This window comes from Acomys minous (genome assembly GCF_964271855.1).
Source record: "Acomys minous genome assembly, chromosome: 11".
NCBI lineage: Eukaryota > Metazoa > Chordata > Mammalia > Rodentia > Muridae > Acomys > Acomys minous.
Window position 1 is genome coordinate 36,869,628 of NC_140492.1, and position 23,858 is coordinate 36,893,485.

At 39.5% G+C, this 23,858-nt stretch overlaps 1 protein-coding gene across 2 annotated transcripts in view; it reads left to right on the plus strand.

The window, feature by feature from the left end:
* COL8A1 (collagen type VIII alpha 1 chain) overlaps nucleotides 1-23,858 on the plus strand; it is a 138,579-nt gene that overhangs the window by 84,049 nt on the left and 30,672 nt on the right. For both annotated transcript variants that reach the window (XM_084801239.1, XM_084801240.1), the window contains one exon: nucleotides 488-606. The gene's annotated coding sequence lies outside the window, so the exon portion shown is untranslated. The remainder of the gene's footprint in view (nucleotides 1-487; nucleotides 607-23,858) is intronic.

The window sequence follows — 23,858 nt, forward strand, 5'->3', positions numbered from 1 at the left end:
CTATTATGGGCTAGGGTTAGTGGGAATGGAGTCCTGCTCACCTTCTAATAACCAAAAAACAAAACAGAGACATCAAGGCCCCAGTGTTTCCTAAGGGAATTTCCCCCAATGACCTAACTTCCTCCTGGTAGGCCCCACCTCCTAAATGTTCTGCCATCTCCCAATGACAGCACTAGCTAAGGAGGCATTTAACATATAGGCCTCTGGGGAGACTCAAAATCTGGGGAGACTATAGCAACATAGTGTACAAAAATAAACATTTTTTGAATAAAACTAAAACACATGTCTTTTCTGTCTCTCTCCCCCTCTCCTTATTAATATACAAGAATCTCTATTATGTCCAAAATATGCACCAAGCTCTTGTATATGTTTATAATTTCTACTATACAATGTCTTATATGATACAGAAAAAGAAACGACTAGATAATACTTCTTCTTATTACTTTATATACAATTGAATAAAAGCAGTCTCATCCTTCCACTTCAGAAGCTGTTCTGGAAATAAAGTAAACGCTGCAAAGAAACAGGACCTACCTCCAGTGGTACGACAAGAAGATTCACACAAGGACTTTTGTCCTCCATTCTACTGGCCAGCCAAGCCTAAATGTAAGTTTCAGGAGGGAAGGAGGGAGAGAGGAAGGGAAGTAGGGAGGGAAGGGGTGAGGGAGGGAGGGAGGAAGGGAGGGAAGGAGGGAGGGAGGGAGAGAACCATCCTTGGGGTAGTTCACAAATGAAGCAGAAACTTGTCACTGTGCAATACATAAACAATTAGGCAGATAAATACCCAGCCTTTCTTCAAGTGCTTTTGTCCCGTCTCTGATGCTAACTAAGCTGCTGAAAAACGCTTGAGACTATCACTAATATTGAGTTTTTAGAAAATAAACTTACAGTAAAATACAGAATGCGAGACTAGCTGATTTTTAAGTCCAGGCATATTGAAATAGAGTCTTAGAATAATCATTTCCATAGGACCTGAGTAGGTATCCAAGAGTCCGCCAGATGCTAGCAGCTAGATTGTACAGGGGAAAAAAATGCTAACTTAAGCTTCTTTTCTTGATTCAGCAAAGAATTTTAAGTAATAAAAGATCTGGAGATTTGTAAAATAAATAATTCCAGTGAAAATGGGAAAATTAAAATAATCTTATCATCTCTCAGACATGTCTATATGTGTTTTTCTACCATTATTATATTTCTCTTAATTGAGCCCATTTTTTTCCCAACTGATACTTTATAGTTTGAAGTTATGAGCTATAATGAAGAAATTATTCATTTCAGATGACTGAAGTGATATGTGCTGAATTTTCCCAAAGACAGACTAGGATGTTTGAAACACAGCATGGTATAACAAATATGGTTTTATTCACATGTGATATTCAATATATCCACAGTGAAAAGTCATAACAGCGTGCCAGAATCTCTTTTATTCTTTAATTGCTGTCTCAGTAGAAGCAATAAAAATGTAAAGTACATCATTAACTTTTGAACTTTGACGGAAAAAAAGAAAGTCCACAACATACCATCCATTTCTGACTAGTAGACATTATCTCATTTTACCCACACCATCCTATGCTTATTACTGCTGCCTGGCTTTAAGTGTGACTTTTGGACACATGGCTTGAGAGCTCCTAATATATAATAGCACAATGACTTTTTAACAGTGTAATTTTATTTTGTAATTGGAAGACTGATCTTTTAAGATTCTTTAGTTTTTTTTTCATTCCTGTGCTGGAGATGCACTTGAACAAAAAGACACATACAGCACAGCATGCAGCCACATGGCGATGTCCTGTCTCAAATGGATCCATTCAGAGCAGCTGGAGGAATGCAAATCCTTCAGTGATCTTACTAGGATGCTACATTTTTAACATAGATACTGCCAACTATTTGGACTGGGTTCCAGCAAAGCCAGATGTTCTCCAAGTAAGATGTTTATAGCCCAAAGCCATTGAAGAAAGTATACATGTCTGTTTAAGCAGCCGATTGTAGGATGCGAGGTGATGAAGGATGTTGGAAGATGTTGGTGAAATTGGTGAGGAAAGGCATGGCATGGGTTGTGTCCGCCTCTTGGGAAGGCTGTGAACTAAGTCCAGAGAAACTCTGAAGTTGTTACAACCAACTACACACTCGGCTTCTGGATTTTTTTCTAGCAAAATCTTGCTGCCAAGGACATTGATGGGCTCACCCAGTAAAAAATTACAATAATAATGTTCAACTAAATCATAAAAAAAATGCAGAAGGTGATTATTGCAGGGCAAAGGAGGGGAACTGCTTGTAAAGTTGTGGTAGAAAGATCAAAAATACATTTTATTGGACTTTTTAAAAATTAAGTTCTTTGTTTTTAAATGAAGGTGCAAAAGCAATAAAAATGTAAAGGTGACCCAATAAACTATTTCACTCAGTAGTCAAGAGTAGTGATCCAGGAAGCCAAAATAAAAATTACCGTTATTCAATATGGTCAATTTAGGCAAGCCTACAACTTTAATTGCCGGTTTTTTTCTAACAAAAATGACTATCTGAAAGTCATTTTAAGGAATTTTGATCAAAATAAGAATAAAGAACTTTTGCGTGTACATCTTTTTTTCTTTGTCAAGATGAATCGGGTATATGCTTATGTTCATATAGAATTAAATCTCTAAAGAGTTTTTAAGTGCCTTTTTACGTTCTGCAAAGATGTTTGTGTGACACAATGTAGAAAATGAGCTAAACCATATAAATAGAAACAGTACAGTAGGCATACAATTGGGGAAAGAAAAAGATCATGCTCTATCTCTGTGCTTTCCAAAATCACACAAGGGAGCTTTCTAAATTATTTTTAATTAAGTAGAGCTTTTTATTTTTTAATCAATTTTTACCGTCCAAAGCACAGATTACCAATGCATGTACCACAGCCTTCTGGGTATACATATTTCATGATTTCTTCAAGTGAAATAGCATATCTTCCAGTGACAAAAATAATGGAAACAAACTTTTTTGGCGATTAAATATCTAGCCTACCTTGCACACAGTAAGCACCAAATAATATGAGTTGTTCCTGCAAATTCCCACTTGCTGTTTATCATTAATGTGCCTCTTGGAGTCACACTCTACGAGGTGGTTTCTCACACATAAGTATTAATGAAGTACATCTCTAACCAAAAATATCTATGGAAAACTTGCTGCGCTGATCCGTATCTGCTCTGTTAGTCAGGTCTTTCTGGTGGTTGTGCTGTTTTAGAGATAATAGAGTTAAGAAACTACCACTTAATTCAAAAGTGGTTTGAAACTTTGAAGGCCATGGAGTTTTAAGTTATATGACACCAGTAAAGTCCAGACCTTGATGCCTATGATTCTAAGTATATAAGTATATAAATATCCTCACATATACTTTTAACTGAAAACATGGTGCAAGTAACTGTTCAATGTGGAATTTACTTCTTAATGCCACTCTGCTCTTTCCTCAACCTTTTAAATAAAAAGAGGATTTGGGGGTGGGGGGGGGAAGCACTATTTTTAAGCTGGTTTGGTATGAACAGCCTTTAGCTGAAGCAGAGGGTTGGATGTCAAAGGCCCCAGATAGCAACCTTCATTCTCTACCAGTCTGGAATGTGGCCTTGGGCAAGTCATGAGAGCAAAAGTTACAATGAAAGAAGTAATAATGCCTTACATGTGCATGGCATTTTATGGTTTAACAGCACACTTTCACATACAATATCTATTTAATCTCACCCCTAGCCTCCTGAGAGGAATATAGTAGCCATATAAAATTTTCCATCTTAAAGAATAGGGATTTGAGACCCAGAGAGACTAAATCCCTTCTTCATAATCATATCAGTGGCAAATGTCAGAGCGAGCCAGAAACAGACAGCTTTAGACACAGTGCTGGTCTCTGTTCTCTGTCTGTGTCATATTGCCACTCTCTGGTGTCTTCCAGTATGATGAACTTTGATGAGCCACACTGTCCAATGTGGTGGTGACAGGCCACATATGTGTCATCCTCATCAAGACATTCTTCTAGTAGGAGCTATCTTCCAAATTCTCTCTCTCTCTCTTTTAATTGTTTGTTTGTTTTTAAGATTTATTTATTCATTATTTTGTATACAGTGCTCTGCCTGCATGTACCCCTGCATGCCAAAAGAGGGCATCAGATCCCAGTATAGATGGTTGTGAGCCACAGTGTGGTTGCTGGGAATTGAACTCAGGGCCTTTGTAAGAGCAGACAATGTTCTTAACCTCTGAACCATCTCTCCAGCCCATATTCCAAATTCTTAAGGCAAGATTTTAAAAAAAGAAGAACGCAAGTTGAAATTATATTTGCAGTATCTTGAGTTCAATGAGATAAAAGTTTAGGCTGTAATTAATGTGTTAACATGTATAACTCAGCGTAAGTGAGTTAACCTGTCTCTTCACATTCTTTGGTTAAAGCTACCAGAAAAGCTATAGTCGCATGCTTCTGTAGGGTTGTGCTAGGCCAGAGAATCACAAGGGTCAATGCCTGCAGTGTGATTTCATTTTACTGAATTTGTATGTGCACCTGCCTTGATGTGACTTAAACACAATTTCCAAGATGTTATCAGAGGGTAGAGTAGATTAATGTCAGTGATCTAGCCATACTGTATATCTGCTATATCCAGAAGAAAAATAAGGCTTTATTCCCTGGTGCTTCAATACACTCAATCATTACAAGGCCTAAGTTTATACTTGCTTAATGCATGAAATGCTTAAGAGATAAAATTCTGTGTGAAAATCATAAATTATATTTATAGATCCATATCATTGTTAATTTTAAAGCATGTTCTCTCATAAATACAAGTGAAATAGTTACCCGACTGTTAGGCTAATACAGGCAATGCTGAATAATTATATATAAATTTGTTATCTAGCAGATTTTCCCTGTTTACCATAGCCTCAAAAGTAGCAGCTCTTTTGAAAAATCTAACTGAAAATCCTGAAAGGGAAAATTGCAGTGGCAAAGTATAACCCCACAATACTAACAGTAACATCTATCTTTCATGAGTTTGAGTCCAACCATAAAAGTTAAACTAAGATTATCTAATTTAATCTCCATAGAGGCTTGAAAATCAGCAACAGAAATAAATAAATAAATAAATAAATAACCAGAAACCAAAGCTCTTCGTTACTGTTGCTTCTTACTTTGATGCTGTCTGAAGCCACGATGCAACCAACCAAGACCCTATTAGGGTATCTGGAACTCAGTTAGCATTACTGACCTCAGCTCCATAAGGGTTTGAGCCAGGGACAGTTCTAAACACTGTGTGAATAGAAAGGTTGTCCCCAAAAAGTGCACCAGTTTGTCAGCTTGAGAATGGAATACACTTACTTATTTAAAATGTTCAAAATGGCCACATATGGCATATACATACATTGAAATGTATTGTGATTGATTCAAATATTGATGCAAACTAGAAAGCTAACTGTTTCTGGTGTGGGAAGTGGATAGTAAATGTGACTTTGTTTTCTATCACAAATGTAATAATAATAATAATAATAATAATAATAATAATAACTTTAATAAATCTATCTTTCCTGATCATATTTCCTTTTATAACAAAGCATGCTATAGATTATTCAGGCACCATAGACAAAGCAGGTACAGCAATTTGGGTTTTCTAGGTGCTCTTGAGGTGGCAGGACCCTTTCAAACATGTCTAAAGACCAAAGTTGTAGTGTGTGCACAAAGCAGAAATGGCCTCAGTAACTCTCAGAAAGCACAGATTGCCTTATGTGAGCTGTACCTGTTCGAGTGGCTTTGAACCACTTCTAATGCCATCTGTTCAGAATTTGTCTTTATATTAGCCATGAGGATCTGTAAAAGACCATGTGGAAATAAATAATGTAAATGCAACTTTAAGCTAGACAGGGTGCTACCGAACCTAAGACATGAAACGCAGAACTGCTATAAGGACTCACAGAAACTCATAGCTGGGCTGATAAATTCTTTTATTAATGCAATGCTAAGATTTTGCCATAATGAAAATTCAGAAATGAGTTATCTATGCCATTTATTTGCTACCTCATAAATACGCAGATCCTCAGTGCTGAAAGGGTTTCCTAGATATTCTAATACAAATATTTTACAGATCAAAACCTACATTACAGAAAAAAAATGATTTTCTCAAGAAAAAGTTAAATAGCTAAAAAAGAAAGAAAGGAAGGAAGAAAGAAAGAAATCCTAAATAATCCTTGACCATCTACACTTACTGAGAAGGACCATCCACTCACAGTACTTTGAGTCCTGCCAAAACTTTCATTAAAATGTAAATTTCCAGCTTAGTAGTTGGCACATCTGACCAGTGAAGATAAGATGCAAATGTTGACTGTAAAAACTCACATTCACAGTAAGTGCTTATAAAACAGAAACAAAAATGTAAAAAGCCAGGGATTTCAGACGTGCTACTCACTCATGACTCAGCTTCCTCCCTGTTAGTGACTCAAATCATTGAAATGAACTACTCTTTGCCACTTTCCCCTCACAATTCATCTATTATCATGAGAACTTGGCTACTTCCAACATTCCAAATAAGTGAAGAATAACCGGACACTTAGTCCTTGGGTTGAAAAAAAAAGAAAGAAAAACAAAAACCTTTATGAAAAATATGCTTGTGATAAGACTAACTAATGGTCATCCTGGAAAACATATATACAAGTACCACTCTACAGACTGAGAAGATTGTATGTATGTGAAATATATATATATTTAATATATGTGCATATATAATCCATGAATATATATGTGCAATAACAATGTTTTTTAACAGTTATTTTTAAAGGACCATGAATTTAAAAGAGAGTAATGAGGGTTTGGAGAGAGGGAAGGGGAAAATGTAATTATAATCTCAAAAAAAAATTTTTTTTTGGTTTTTTGAGACAGGGTTTGTCTGTGTAGCCTTGGCTGTCCTAGACTCACTTTGTAGATCAGACTGGGCCATGAATTCACAGAAATCCACCTTCCTCTGCCTTCCCAAATGCTGGGGTTAAAGGTGTGTAGCCACCGTACCTGGCTTCAATTTATTATTAATAATTTTTAAGAGGGAAAAAAATCCAATGGTAGCCGTCATCTCATTGTGTAAGACCCTTTGTCTAAGGAGAGGAACCGTTGTAGCTTTCTCAGATCCACTACCACACTCCCGCTAGAACCCAGACTCATCTCCACCTCTGTTTTAGTGCAGTCATTGGCCCTGGGTTGTTACTGACTGAGTGGTCTGAGGAGAGCTATTTTATACTTTATAGAGATGTTAGTAGTGAAGGTATTCTTTTTCATTTTAACTGAGTGGAAAGTGCATTATTTATTGGTGTCTAGTACCTAATAAGTAAGTCGCTGAACTGTAACAGATAGCTATTATAAATAGCCACTGAGCTGAGTGAGAGAGGAGTGTACCTGCTTGAGGAGATCTTATTTGCATAAGATAGAATCAGGGGGAAACAATTATATACATGAAGAATATAATCATCTTTCTCTACAAATGTATACTCACTTCACATTACATAGAATGAAGAAGTAAATATTAAGTCCCTTTTGAAAGCATAACATCTAAGAAATGGAAATAGAAACGCCGACTTTCGAGGAAAATATTGCTCCGTATGCATGGCCATTGTCATCTGTAATGCAAGGCTGAGGGTAATGTGCAAAGGTTCAGCGCGATTAAGTCCAATGATAATAGTTATAAAGTGCTCAGTACCGTGTCAACATAACTACACAGCTAACATTCAGTGGGTGTCAGCTATGCTTAATGTGTGATACAGCTGTCCATAACGTATTGACTACACCTCTGCCTTTGAACAAACTTTGCTGTTCTGCAGGCTTATGATTCTGCAGCCACACACACCCTGATGCCTGCCCTCTACTTCATTCTGTGACTGTCTACCCACTACCTATAGCCTAGCTCTGAACTCCCCTCCTCCTGTCCTCCCTCATCCCTAGAGGCTTTCATCTGTTTTCCAAGAGTCTCCACGTGTAATTTTTTTTGTTTCTCCCTCACCACACACATGTGTCCACACTTTAGAGTGTGTGTGTATGTGTGTGTGTGTGTGTGTGTGTATATATATATATATATATATATATATATATATATAGAGAGAGAGAGAGAGAGAGAGAGAGAGAGAGAGAGGCAGCCACATCCCCATAGAAGTATGTATTGAAATAAAATGTGTAAAAAAAAAAATAAAATGTGTATTGAAACTCTTGTATAAATAAATACATACATGACCTTTTTTTCCCACCTGGGACACGATGTGTAATTGATAGCCTCAGTCTGCAGGAGAAGGGTGAAAAAATGCACACTTGGAAAAGGTGGAATGTTCAACTTAGCATAGAGTATGGCTCTGTCACAACTAATGCTGGGGATCACCTTCACTCTCAGCCCACCTTTTTGCTTTTCCAGTGAGTCACTTAACTTGACAACAGTCTCATCTTACATGTATACTATTTGAAACATTGTTATCTCAGGCACAGGAGTCACCTGAGAAGCTTGTTAAAACACTGACTTCCTCATTGCCTGACCTGAGACAGCCAAGAATTTACATTTTGAATAAGTAACCATGTGATAAGCTGTAGCTGCTAGCAGGCTCTAAGATCTTCTCAGCCCCAGATTTTGGCTCTATGTCATCACCTAGCCTAAAACACTCCTGTTAAGCATAGTCACCATATGATCTTGGCAAGTGAACCCAGGTTCAGCGCAGTTGCCCTTAGAAGGACTAGCACCTCTAAAGGAGCACCAAAAACACCTACAAAAGGCAAGCTGTACTGACTGCATTTTTGCTTAAGAGTCGAGAAGGAACAGCCTGAGTCTAAGGGCAAAGGACACACTTGCCAAGGTCAGACCCATTGAGGTTAACCACGTGCAGCCAGTTTTATGACTCACAGTTGCCATCTAGTGACGCCTTTGAATTACTACACTGGTAGATGACAGGATAAAATGATACTATCACTTGGAAATTGCTTCTTTCTTTCCTACTTTCCTTCCTTCATTCTTTTGACAAAAGTGTGATCAAGGTGACAAGCCCTAAATATAAGCTTTAATGTGTTCTGATAATATCTGTATTTGTACCACAGTACTGAAAAATGATCATATGCCTAGTATTTACTACGTGTTAAGATCCTCTGTGCTTTATAAATACTCAATTATTAATCGCAACCCAATGAGATACAGCTCTTTTCTCCATTGTAGAGAAAAAAAACACAACTGATAATGTACAAAACACTTAAGAGGTTTATCTAAGAATGCTTGCCTAGCACAGTGGAAGAGCTGAGACTGAACCAAGGCAGTTGCTGAGAAATATACTAGGCAGCCTCTTAGATCAGCAACATTCAGAACCAATCTACGTGTCCACTAGGCTAAATGAATAGTGAGCGAAAATGTGGCATGGTTACAGAATGAAATCTATTCAGGAAATCCTGTCATTGTGACAACTTGAGTGAACCCAGAGAATACCATGTTAAGTGAATTGCTCCTGTTAATTACAAGGAAAAAACCAACCAAAAAAAAAAAAAAAAAAGGACCCCTCATGGTCTACTTTATTGTAGAACATAAAAAGTTGATCTCATAGAAGCAGATAGGATGGTGCTTCCCAGGGGCTAGTACACTTCCTGAGGGAGCTTATAAAGATGTTGGTCAAAGCCTCCAAGCTCACTATGAAGAGCAGTTAATTCAAGAACTGTATAGGAGAGCAGGGTGGTACATTCTGTGATGTGATGTTGTCACGCACCTAAAAAGCAAAATCAAGCTGTGTGACGTAATGGGTATACTAATTAATTATCTAGATTCAACTAGTTCATGATTGAAAACATTGTACATGATAAGTACATGTAAATTTTGTGCATCACTTTAAAGTCGTCCATTTGTTAATTTGAAAAATAGGCACAGTTGCTCAAGCAGATGGTATCTATAAACAGTTTCCAGAATCTATAAACAGTTTCCAGCTCCCACATGTAGGTGAGCAAATGTGAAGTTTTCTGAACTTTCTCAGTGAAATCAGTTTATGTGACTACTGCTAGCAGGAAGGCAAACTGATACAATGGAGGGAACGCTGAGACAGAGTCAGACCAGCAGCTTTTCAGTGGAAACCTGGCTCTTAAGTTTCCAGGCAGTTGCATTATTGTTTCTTGGTTTCAAAATTGGGGAGAGAAGGGGACCCCCTCCTGTCACAGGCCTAGAGGAGGGGAATAGGGTGAAAGAGGGAAGGAAGGGGGAACAGAAAGATACAAGTGTGGGGATAACAATAGGGATGTAATTTGAATAAATTATCTAAATTTAAAAAAGAAAAGAAGGAAAAAAAAGAGACAGAGAAAACTTGTTTGCAAAAGTTTATACTTTTGTTAAAACTGAACTATAAATAAAATATTATTCCAGAAAAATTAAAAACAAAAACAAAAAAAAAACAAAAATTGGGGACAGTACTGTCATGCCACTAAGGCACAGCTGACAAAAGCAAAAATAGCTTAGCAAAACAAGGACTTATCCAAAAATCACCATTTAGACAGATAGGAGCCAAAACTCTGTGAAGTTTTAAGATAGGTTTAGAAATAACTTTGCTCATAAACGGATCGCACTGAGGGGCCGACAAAGTGTGTAGAAATATGGTTCCTTCCGCAGCCTTCAATTGTATAGAAATACGACTCCTTCCATAGCCTTCTCTTGTCGCAATCAAGGCTCCTTTCCAGCAGCTTATTTCCGGGATGGATACTAATTAAGCTGTAACAGAAGGAGAAGAAATGATGGTCTAATGGCTCTATAAAAATGGAGGTCTGTGTCTGTTGTGGCTGCATTTTCAGCACCTGCAACTCTGCCTGGTGTTCATAGGGCACTCAGCAAGGCTTTGTTGAGGGAATAGAGAAAGCTTGAGGCTTTTGCTAAGTTGAGTGGGATGGAGTCACAGGAGAGGCTTTCCTGCCCAGGTGAGGGGAGCCCTTCTATGGTGCATTCTTCCTCGCTCCTGTAACCCTCAAGCTCACTGCAGGAAAAAGCTCAGCCACAGTGGGCATTACAGGTCTTCACCTTGGGTCCTACAGCTCTCAAGCGATCTACCTTCCTTCCCCATTTTTGCACTTTGAGGTGACCTTGCCAACCAAAAGACTTAGTTTTGTTTGTTTGCTTGCTTGCTTGCTTGCTTGCTTGCATTGTTTTAATGGATAACTGTCAGACTGACAGCTTCTTTTGCTCACTTTGTCAGTTCACCTGTGCTTACAAATTCTGTCTCTATGATTCTAAATTTTCTTTAGCTCACTTGAGTCCTTTCATGCCGTCAGCCTCAGTGCTGGCTTTTCCCCGTTGCTGTCATTGGGTTTGTCCAGTACTATCACGTAGTCATGGACAAAAACTAATACAGAAAAAAAAAAAACTAAGGCAGGAAAAAAGAAATTGGATGAGATACATGTGCTCCCAGACCAAGCCACTTTTAGGAGAGTATTTGATAAAGAATCAGACGTCTTACACTTCTGAAGCATAGAAACCAATCTGGATTTTACAGTCTGTTTTTACTCAGCCTCAGGGATCAGGTACAACTCCCTACAGATAGACAATGGTTTTTTAACATCCTCAAATCTAAGACTTTTAAATGCCTAAGAGTCATTCTAGAGTGAGACAGTGAATAGATACATTAAAACAGAACACCACAGAGAGGTAATAAAATGAACTTTACTCATCTCCACTTTTGAGGCTATCTTGCTTAAAAATAGGTAAAAGGAGGAATTTTAGCCAGCCAGACATACTTACAAGTGGAATGCCTTCCAGGGTACAGGAGCCTTTGGCAAACATTGCCTGGCACTTATTACCTAAAAGGTGAAAACCTCTGTCGTTCTTTGGCATGTTTTAAAAGAGCCCTGAAAGAGCATCCGACAGACCTTACAAATTATAGATAGCCAAAAACTGGGCGATCCAAAACCACAGCTTCCCCAAGTCAGATCAAAAAGCAATGACTATAGGCCTGCGGCTCTAGGGGAGGTAACTGAAATGGAACTCCCTAATCTACAGTGATGCTATAAACTAAATCAAGCTCATTGCAAGTGTTGAGAGGTGCTCCTTTCACTTGGACAACGACTGACTCTTGGTGTCATGGAAAGTACTAGATCAAAAGGAGTTACAGTCCAGACATACACTGTGCCTTGGCAGAGAGGCTTTCAGGAACTGACTCCAGCAAGTGAGCACAAAATGTCTATTTCTGGCCTCTCCCCCCCCCCCGCCCCCATGCTTGCCTAAGTGAGCTCCATGGGGACAAGATTTGGGAGCAAGGAAGGCCGGGGAATAAGAAACCAATGGTCTGTAACCACACATGGCAAAGTATTGCTTGGGAATGTCACCTGAGCTGCTGGAAGTCAGTCTCTCTAATTCCCTCCATCTGCCAGGAAGCATGGACTTGGTAGATACTATGACTATTTGGTGAAGGAAAAGCAGTTTCATATTTTATATTGATTCCAGACAATGATCTATGTACTCTGTGAATAATAATCTATTCAGTACTCCCAACGGCGGACACTCTGCCTGTACACAGTCCAGGCAATGCCTTATGGCTAGTTTCTGTTATCCATCACCTCCCCAGGAGGACCCCTTGCTTGCTCACCTACAGGAATTTATCCCAGTCTCGCTCCCATCCCCCACCCGCATCCCCACTCCTTGCCTTTACATCACCTGCCTTTGTCTAAAATGACCTTATTTGGTGCATTGCCTGGTCCCTCCACTAAAACAGAACTCTGGGAAACCGGGAATCTGATGTGTCACTGTATGGAAACATGGTGCCTGGCTCATATTAAGCAGCAAGGAAATATTTGTTAAATAAATGCACATAAAAATGCAAAGGGAACGAGTTATGTTTGCCAAATACTTTTCTAAAACTTCCAAATTCTATTACACAAGTGAAAAGTTCAAGGACAAATTCTAATCCCAAAATGTTCTAGTTTACCCTGTCCATTCACAGTATAAGCATGAGGACGGTGGCTAAGAACTAAAATGGAAAGTCTGCGTAAGTTTCCTCACTCCGTGGCCTTAATAATTTTGTTTGAAATGAGCTCTGAGGATATCAGAGAGACCTGTGTTCAGACGTACATGTGAAAGACACATTCTGAGACCAAAGGCACATGATTTTTAGGTGAACCGGTGGATGTTTTTATCAGCTACAGAATGGCTCTGTGTCGCTAGTTCAAAAGCTGCATCTATGTGCCTCTGAAAGAACAAAGTCAGTGAAACTCAAGCCAATTGTTTTAAAAGTAGAAGGAATGATAGGCCCATTTGTTCGAAAGGGTGACTGTGTCAGGATCGTTGACCATATAGCTGCGTGCCAACAAAAATCATTATCAGGACCCAACTGGCCGCAGCCTCAAGAGACAGAATGTTAAATTATAAATGGGTTTTAAATGGGCTTCTCTTGTGTAGTGTGGCTCAAAACCTTGGCTCCTTTAAGAGGCCCCACTTGCAAGCTGAGGTCATGTCAATGCTCACCAATCCCCTGTGGACAAATACTGCTCGCTCGCTCTCTCTTTGCTACGTTTATGGGACTGCGTCTCAAGCAAACAAGAGCAACTGAATGAAACTTTTTGTTCCAAGCAACTTTTACCACTTTCGCTGAAGTGCCAAAAAGTGAATGTTGTCAATGATAATGCTAGATAACACTCAAAAACCAACTAAAAGCTTTGCAAACATCAGCTGCCTTCCTTTTTTTTTTTTTTTTTTTTTTTTCTTTCTTCCTTGAGTGCGTCTTTCTGCTGTGGCCACGCGTGGAGTTGGCTCAGCCAGAGTTGGCATCATCGGTTTCCCCTCATCATGTGCAGAAGTCATGGAAAAAAAATCTTTCCATTTTGGAAGGATTGCTGGTCTCCAATCACATTCATTTCAGTCATTAAAACCTCGTATGAAACTTGGAAGTAACCAAGCAGAAGAGGAAAGGCACAAAGGGTAGTGCAAAAATCTTTTCTTTGCCAAGATCTCTATATAGGACATAATTTTGCTTCCTTCCTCTCATTAAAAGAAATACTTAATCAAGCTTGGCATGATGGAGCATGCCTTTAATCCCAGCACTCCGGAGGCAAGGGCAGGCAGATCGCTGTGAGTTCGAGGTCAGCCTGGTCTACAAAGCAAGTCTAGGACAGCCAAGGCTACACAGAGAAACCCTGCCTCAAAAAGCCTATATATATATTTTTTTTAATCAAAATATTTAAAAGATAGGAATTTGTTTCCATGTTTTAAATTTCTGTGTACAATCTAGTCAAGAACAAAGATAAGTTCTATATCCACTACCCACGTCCTCTGAAAACCATCCGTACAAACCCAAAGCCAAACTTAGCGTGTTATGTTTTCCCTTTTGTGAGCAGAGCATGACTTGGTTTCTCAATTTCCCTGAGACCTATGCATAGAGCTGAGGGCCTCTGTCATGTCCTTATCAGAAGCAACAGGGAGCGTACAAGATATGAAAAATGACAGAGATTTATTGCCTCCCTTCCCAGCCTGATATTGGCTCAGCGCAAAGGAGCAGTGGCCAGGAGGAAGTCCTCTGTAAAGTATGAAGGGAACTGGATGTTTGTGAACTGCAGACTTGGGAGTGACACAAAAGGAGGTCTGAGCTTTTACACAGCCAACAAAACCTAGTCTGTTTGAAGTTGGATCAATTGATTTCTTAAACATTTCAAATAAGCAAAATTCTGCAGGAAATGGGAGCCAGATGCATTTTTCACTCAGGAGTTCCTTGGAGGAGAGCTCCTCATTTCTTGTTGGCCTTCCTCACACTCCAGAACTGCATCTGCATGGTGTGAATGTAGCTATGGGCATTAGGGACGAGGAGACTTTCCTCTGCAAGGAAAAGACCAGCGAAGGGTTCTGAAAGAAGACAACTTTTAAATACTACGATCAACTTGAAAAGAGCTCAAAAGCCACCTAGGAAGAAGCATTGGAAATGAAACGGGCACTGTGTTTGCTATGTTATAAACCCTCAGAGACAGCCTGTTCCAGCCTTCATTATACGCCTAGGGAAACTGAGGCTCCATGAGGGTCTGTTTTACCAGAGGCCACAATGATTGTAAAGGGAGAGTCTGAACTTCTTTCATCAAAGGAGATCTTGGTTGAATAGCAAAGTGTAGTCAGAGCAGAGGGATTAGTCTAGGGTTCTCTGACACAGTAGGAGCATGGCTACTGCCATATCTTTGGCCAAAGACTGATCCTCTTTAGGGAAGGTGTGCCCTACAGTGGCTTCCACATGGAGCCATGAGGAGGAAGGGGCTTCCTTGCTAAAGTCTGCAAACAAGATCTCAACAGTGCCATTTCATGAGGAAGGAAAGCCTCCACACAACATTCCCCAGAAGAACCCTAAGGAAGGAAGGAAGATTCTGCCCTCTCCCTACTACCCTGTGCATTGGGATGTCCAAACCAAACACAGAAATGAAAACACGCAACGTGTCTCACCTAGCTGATGTCTTAACACTTTTTTTTTATCCATGCATCTTTTACTATTAAGAATTAGCTATTCTTGGTTTCACATATTCTTCCCAGAAGCCCCCAGGTTTCCTGGAATTTTTATTAAGAATTTCAGATATACCAGCAATCATTTTCAGACACCACAGCTTTGGCTGACAGAGAAAATACGCATACCGTGTTTGGAACAACTGACCTCTAGGAATTTTCCCTTCGCTTTCTTCTAGGTTATTCTTCCCACGAAACTGTCACATTATTGGTTTTGATTTACTTGCTTGATCATATTTCTTTTCCCAGAAGTCTCATTTTTAAGATAAGAGAGAAATAAAAAACGGCAACAGGTAGTCATTCTTCTATGTGCTCTTGAGTTTGAACTGGTGCTCTGGGTCTTCAGCACTTCTGTATTAGCAAGGGAAATTATGGACATTTTAGCATTGTGTGGTGTGTGTGTGTGTGTGTGTGTGTGAGAGAGAGAGAGAGAGAGAGAGAGAGAGAGAGAGAGAGAGAGAGACTTCATACTTATGTCCTTGTCACTGTAATCTTGTGATGTTGGAAAAAACTTCAAAGGAAAGCCCACATGCCATACATTTTGACATTTAAAACTTATTGAGCCAACAATGTTCTCTATCTCTACCTTGAGAAATAAATATGCCTTCATAACAATCTGGAAGGCCAAATGCAAACCTGAAATCCTCAGCTTCCTTACAGTTACACATCAGCGTCTCTAGGTTTGGGGAGAACAACTTGCCCCCACGTTCTCTTCCTCCCACCTTCAGCTCTGCCAGGGACAACAGCAGATTTCCCAGCCATGCATGTGAGCAGCCAGCTAAGCTCCATGCACAACACCCAGAAAACAGCTGCTCTCAGGCACCATATTTTTCCCAAGGATGCATGTCTTCATTCATCTCAGGAAGCCAGACACCGATGGTTTCATTTGAATATTAGAAAGGTTTTGAAATTATCAAGACAGAATTTAGAGTTCCAGGTAACCAGAGCATGTTCAAGAAAGATATAAGATCAGCATAACTTGGTCCCTTGGCTTCTTTTTTTTTTTTTTTAATTTGAGTAATATTTAGTTTTGTCATAATTACCTAAGAAGGATACCAAAAGTTATGTCAAACTAAGAGTGCTCACATTTTTTCTTTTTTATTACTATTTTTATATATACATTTATATTATTAGACATATGTACAATAGATTGCCTATAGCAAGAAGAACCACGACACAATCAGGAATTGTATGAATGTTACATTATTAGTGTTTTGGTTATTTGTATTTGACACCCTTGAAGAAGACAGCTTTCATATCTTGGTGCATCTAAATTTCTGAATGTAAATCTCCATCACATACTGCCATTATTAACTTAGAACACCTATCTAGACCTAAAAACATCTTAACCCCTAAATAATTAAACTTCATTGTAACACTAAGCTACCAGGACTTCAACTCCATCAGAGACTTGAGAAGGAATAAACTTGATTATCTGAGTATGCCAGGAGTGCATTTTAGTAGCTTTCCAAATGAAAGGATAACAGACAGTTTTCTACCTGAATAGTCACCCAAAACTCTTTATAACTTTGGAGCTTCTTCTTCAGCCCTCTGGCCCAATATATCTGACAGACATATTTGTGAGGCAGGAACTATTGAGGGCTTGCTTACCCTGTCTTGGCAGAGGTTGGCCATTGACACTGCCTGTGTCCAAGCTTGCTCTTTTTTTAGGCAGAATTCTGTCTGTGGTAGAAATGAGAACCTTTTGCCCAGTGTCTTGTTTGCCACATTTGAAGCCATTTCCATAAGGAGGTTCTTTGATGCTCATTATCCTCTTTGAGGTAGGCTGGGTGTTGCCAGAAGTTAACCTCTTATTGTCAATGAATCTTTAAACTAATAAAAACATTTTTAAATGCCATATTTGGCATGTGTCTGGGCTTTTAAAAAGACTTTATCTTTCTATAGAGTCATATTTATCTGCTGCACCTAAGATGTATATTCTTGTGATAAAACACCAGTGAAGTTCGGGGAAACGAGGCTGGAAGAAAGGATCAGGATCCAAGCATGGTGGCACATGCCTTTAATCCCAGATCTTGGGAGACAGAGGCAGGTGGATTGCTGTGAGTTCGAGGCCAGCCTGGTCTACAAAGCGAGTCCAGGGCAGGCAAGGCTACACAGAGAAACTGTCTCGAAAAACAAAAAAACAAAAAGAAAGAAAGAAGGAAGGAAGGAAGGAAAGGAAGGAAGGAAGGAAGGAAGGAAGGAAGGAAGGAAGAAAGGATCAGAAAGTGTGCTCACCCTACCTGTGTGGTGCTTGAAAATGATTTCCCAACTGGAAAGGCTGAGTGAGAATTAGCCTATTCACTACGTCCCGCTCACCTTCCCACATAGCCATGAAATGAATCTGAAAGTACGTAACACAGAGGCTCAAGAGCCACAGCTTCACGTACAGCAAAGCATCTGTGCCTCGGTAGCACTAAGGATTGTGCAATTGGCAATTTGAATTACAGGTTCGGCTGTCTGGTGTTCTGCTAAAGCTAATGAAGAAACACAGCCCATGACATATTCTCAAATAGACACTAACAACAGTGAGTTCACCTCTAACACAGAAATAGCTTTCAGAAAAGGGACATAGTCCGGGGAAAGGGGAGTCAGGGGTAGGTGCTTTGGGTTTTCATATGTTCTAAGTGAGGTTTTCTTGACTGTCTCAATGTCCTTGTGTATGGCTTCTGTAACTAATTAGAGCAATAATAATAATAGCTACTGCACTGCTCTCATTCCCTGTGCGACTCCATGGTAAATATTTATCAAGGATTCACTTAATTTGTCTCTATGTTCTAGGATCTAAACATTATTTTTTATAAAGGAGAAATGTGAGACAAATATATTATTTGTTTAAAAATAAAAATTAAAAAAAAAAAACAAACAGCCACCTTCCTTTTAATCACATTTATTACATTGAGTAATAAGGATCCAAATTCTAAGTTGGAGGTGAACCTAGGCATTGCAGCCCTGGAATCTATGTCCAGCACTGTGCTTTTCTGCTTCTTGAAATGACGTACCACCCAAGAACTCACTCTGCTAATTGCTAACCCTCTGCACTCTGCTGTGCTCCATAAGGAGTTGTGACTTTGGCCCTGGTAGTGGAGTTTGACCTACATAAGACACCTCTTTGGCTGGCCTAATATGATGTGCTTTCTTGAGATAAAAGCAGGCCCCTCCTTCCTAGTTCCAATGGCCTAAGAAACCATGGCAGCCTCATGTTCTCTGAACACCTGGCTGGATTTTCTTAAAGGATCTTTGTGCATGAGAATTTTTTAATTTGTAAAATGCTGCATATTGTGCCTTGTTCATCCTTCTTTCCTAATTCCTCAGAATGTTTGTTTGCATATAAAAGTAGAGGCCTAGTTGGACTCAGAGGAAGGATAGCAGGCTACCAAGAAGAGACTTGATACCCTATGAGCATATACAGGGGGAGGAGGTCCCCCTCAGTCACAGTCATAGGGGAGGGGAGTAAGGGGAAAATAGGAGGGAGCGAGGAATGGGAGGATACAAGGGATGGGATAACAATTGAGATGTAACATGAATAAATTAATAAAATATATATTTTTTTAAAATGTTAAGTACTTTAAGCCTTTAATCCCAGCACTCTGGGAAGCAGAGGCAGACAGATCTCTGTGATTTCCAGGCCAGCCTGGTCTATAAAGTGAGTGCAGAACAGCCACAGCTACACAGAGAAGCCCTGTCTCAGAAAACCAAAACCCAAACAAAGCAAAACAAAACAAAAGCTATTTTAAAACTTTTAAATAAGCCAGGTGGCGGTGGTGCACACCTTTAATCCTAGCACTCTGAAGGCTGAGGCAGGTGGATCTCTGTGAGTCTGAGGTCAGCCTGGTCTACAGAGCAAGTTTAAGGACAGCCAAAGCTACGCAGAGAAACTGTGTCTCAAAAGAAACACACAATAATAATTAAATAAGTGAAGGTATACCATATTCTTCAATAACTGAATTTTAATCTGTCAGCTTAATTTGAATACAAAGAACAAAATGATGTGTAGAAAAGCTTCAAATATTAAATGTGATATAAATATGAAAAACAATACATACACATACTACACACATGCATACATATGCATGCATGCGTGCACATGGTAAAAGGCCCTGTTTATAGAGGTAGTAGAAATTGTACCTAGAACCTGGAAAGAGATTTTATAAGTTCAAATTCTATTCCTATTATATACTGACTCTAGGATGTTGTACATGCATTTAAATACAGTGTTTTTGAACCTTTAGAATATTTAATGTGTTCTTTAACCCCCCTATGCCCATCTCTTCATAGGAGAATAGGAAACAGGTAGCCTATATCTCAGAGGGACTTTTCTTGGGCTAAGTTAGCTCATCAGCATAGCTGATGCTATGAATCAATCAACATGAAAAGCTTTTGATGGTGTCTAGAAACTAGTAAGTCCTCCAATGAATGCTCAGTGTATGCCAAGCCATCCCACAGTCTAAGCACAAACATGGTATTTTTAATGTAGAAGTACCTATGTTTCCTTGGAGACTGATAAGGGAGAATTATCATCTCTTTCTGATTTGGGACGACAGGGATGGGGGTGGGGAGTTTGATACAGTTTTCCTGTGTATCCCTGTAGACCAGGCTGGCCTAGAACTCAGAGATCTGTCTGCTTCTGCCTCCTAAATGCTGGGATTAAAGACATGTGCCAACACCCCTGGTTTTCTTTATGATTATTAACACAATAGTTAATAGTAGTCAATAGAAAAAAATTGCTAACAACATATAACCAGTAACAATAGAATGCAGTATATACTATATTAACACCAAGCATCAGCAACGCAAGAACCTACATCTTGAAAAAAAGATTCAAAGCCGTGGTCTTAAGACATGGTCTTAGCTATTAATGTATTAATTGCTCTCTCCTTCCAGCAGCTCATCTGAGAAATTAGTGGAAATAGAGACATAAATCTTAGCACTAGACAGCTGTTTCTGAAATTAGCACCAACAGGCAGGAAAAGTCCCTGGAATCCCCAGGCAGCATCCTATCTACTCAGCAAAGGGCATCTAGCAGAACAGGTAATACCGTGAAAATGCACACCATGCACTTTTCTATTTCAGCTAGCCACAGTGAAGCTAAATGAAATTACAGCAGGGCCACTGCAGTCAAGATGTTTCAAAGCATACTTACCTGTTTCATTCCTTTTGGAAGCCCAAATTCCTTCCTTTGTCCTCTTAACCTTTGCATTAAGGAAAAGCATGAAGCACTTAGTATACTACATCTGGCTTACTGCTGATGTCATCGGCACAAGGCATTTTCCCAATCTAGCTGGCCTGAGACTGAGGCAAGGCAGCCAGGGTACTGTTCAGTTGCTCCTTTAACCTCTGGTCGTAACTATGCTTTTGATCAGGCCAGTATTGAAGAATGTTAACATTTCAGAGTTCCCTCCTATTTATTTTTTGTGTTTCCCATCTAGTATCATAATCCTTTTCTCTTCTGATACCATACAAAAGTGGTAGATTTCTCTTCTGATACCTACACAAAAGTATTAAAACCTTACTCTTACCGTTTTTATTTTAAGAAGGTGTTTTAAACATCAAATTCAAGATACAATGGTTGCTACCGTGAGAACTTTCTTTCTGAAGCTAATATGTATTTTATATCAGGTCAGGTCTTATTTTAACAAACCCAGGAAATATTGCTTCTTTTAAGGGTAGTTTTTTTATAGATGTGTATAATGCATCAAAATTGGTTGCTTTTTTTAAAGTATATAATATTCATTTGGACACCGGAACCATGTTGGTATGAATACAAAACTAAACAATGTGTGTTATAATCACTGTCCTTCGCTGAGTCTCAACTAATTGGTAGGCAACTACCCAACATTGTTACCAAATATGATCTCTGTAAGGATTATTATACCTATGTTTTAGGATTGCATAGGTAGTAACAGGCAGTCAGGATCCAAGCCCAGGTGGCCCGGGTCCCGCTCTTCTCACAATGCAGGTCAGCACGTGGTCCTGGGTCACTGGAGGGACATAGAAAGAAGAACTGAAATGGCATCAGCTCAGCCAATCCATGCACTTAGGACTGGGAAACAAGTTGTCACTGTAATTAACGGTGAGAGGGGTATAGAGCTTTATATCTCTGACACACTGTATAATTCTTCAACCATATCTCATTTGCCCTTGCTGTTTTCTTTGAAAAAGAAGATAATGAGTGCCTGAGGGAAATGTGTCACTATACCACAGTTAATATTCCCTCTAATAAGTGACCTTCCTCTCAACACTCTGTGTACTGAGGTAGCTGATGTCCTCCAGGGGAAGAAGACGCCGACGGCACCGCGCTGCACACCCACGTGAAGTGTTAACTCACTGAGATTCCTCAGACAGTGTCGTGTTCCACCTCAACAGTAAAGAGTGTGGTACCATGAATTATTTAAAAGCATGTTGCCTCCCGGAGGCTGAATTATACCACTGCCCACCTTTTCTCTGAACAGTTTAGTCCCACACCTCAGAAAGGAAACTACTCACACAACACGCCTCCCTCTCCTTCAGCGATTTCTACCTCTGGTGATATAAGACCTTACCTACTTCACCACTACTTATTAATCCTGGAGTTCCTCAGACATGAGGTTTTCATTTACGATTTCACTTTGGCACAGAAACAGTTTTCAGTTTCTCCAGTCAAAAGCTTGGAAAAGAGCACAGGAAATGTAGCCAGGAGAACTCTGCAACAATATTTTTTAAACCTTCATATGTCCAGATTTAAAAGTACATACATCTATCTTTTCTTCAGGAACAGCAATAACTCCAAGCTGACAAAATTTTTATTAATGTTTTTAGTAACAGCTGGTAGGCCCAACATGGTTTTTGGACTAGGAAAGAAAGAGAGAGACCCTCCCCCCCCCAAACACCTCCCATCTCCTCAGGATGACCTGGCTCAGTCCTGGGGAGAATTGGGAGTGTTCCTTTCATAAAGTCACATTTCATTAGAATGAACCTTTTGCTCTAATCCAAACATATTTCAGCCCGTCATCATTGTTTCATTTGATTATCAAAACACCAGTCAACATGTGACTCGTCCTGCTACTGAGCTTCTGAATCTCAATAGCAAAGTATAAAGTTACATTATTAATATGGCAAAAGAGAAAGCAGCTTCTCCAGGATACAGGCAATGGGAGCAACATAGAGCTACTGATAATAATAAATCATATCTATCTGAGGAAGTAGTGTGGGAAAACAGTGCCCAAATAATTATTTCAAATCTCTAGACCTAGAAAAAGAATGTTGCCACCTTCCCCCTGTGGATCGAAAAAATAAGGAATTTGTCATAGATTATAAAGTACAATGAGGGCCCATCTGAATATAACTAAAGTTAGATTGATTAGAACACAATCCCATTTCAAACTCAAACTAGAATTGTTTTTATTTTTTTATTAAGATCAATTAATAGTAAAGATGTAAGAGCCAAAAAAAAAATAATATTCCTTTTAGTCAAAAAGGCCTCACGTTCCTAGATTCCTAGATGTAGGGACTCACAAACTGAAATTCTTGAAAGCTTAAGGAACATCAAGAGAGAATTTACTTTGCACAGTTCTTCCCACAATTGAGTAGCCAGACACATGCTTTGGATATGGTGAGAACTGTGTGAAGCTCATAGTTTGCATCAGCTAATGACAGAAGAGAAGGCAGGAGTGACATCTGAGAGCTGTGAGCCACTGTCCTCCAAGTACTGCTACTCCTCACAACACTCAGGTGTAGCATTTATTGCTGTTTACTAGTTAGCATCGTTTGATAGGTGAAGACTTGGGGGAGCCAGAGTACCTGGGCCACAGAAGCGTTTAACCTTGGGTCTGGTTTGGGGACCAGTTTTCTGTGCTGCTTTTCACACCAATCTTCCTACCGAGCAGAATTCCCAGTTAACCAGCCTGCTGACTTCTGCCATGGCGCTGTTCTCAGACAGCACTCCCTCCCTTCTCCTTGTCACAGTCTTCATCCCCAAGGGACTTTACCTTCCGGTGCTCTGGCCAGCCCTTCATTCCAAACTGTACCATCTCACTTGCAAAATCGTCTCCATTGGAGAATAGGAAAAGGTCAGTCTTAATCAAAGTTATTAACGTGAGTGTGAAAATGACTTCTTTGGATACCTCTGAGAGTTCTACCGTTTCAGAGGAGCATTTTGATAACTCAAGCAAACCATGAAGGAGAAGGTTTGCTGTTTGGTTGTTTCTTTGGGGTTTCTGTGATAAAAAGAACAAGCATTGGAGTCACCTAGAAGTTGAAATTCTAGTCAAAATCAGCTAAATGTTGCACAGGCAGCACTCATTGTCTCTATTTCTTCACCTGTTTTGTGTGTATGTGTGTGCATGTTTACGTGTGTGTGGGCATGTTTGCATACATGTGTGTAATATACAGAGAATGATGTTGGATGTTTCCTTAATCTCTCTGCCACCCATATTGAGGCAG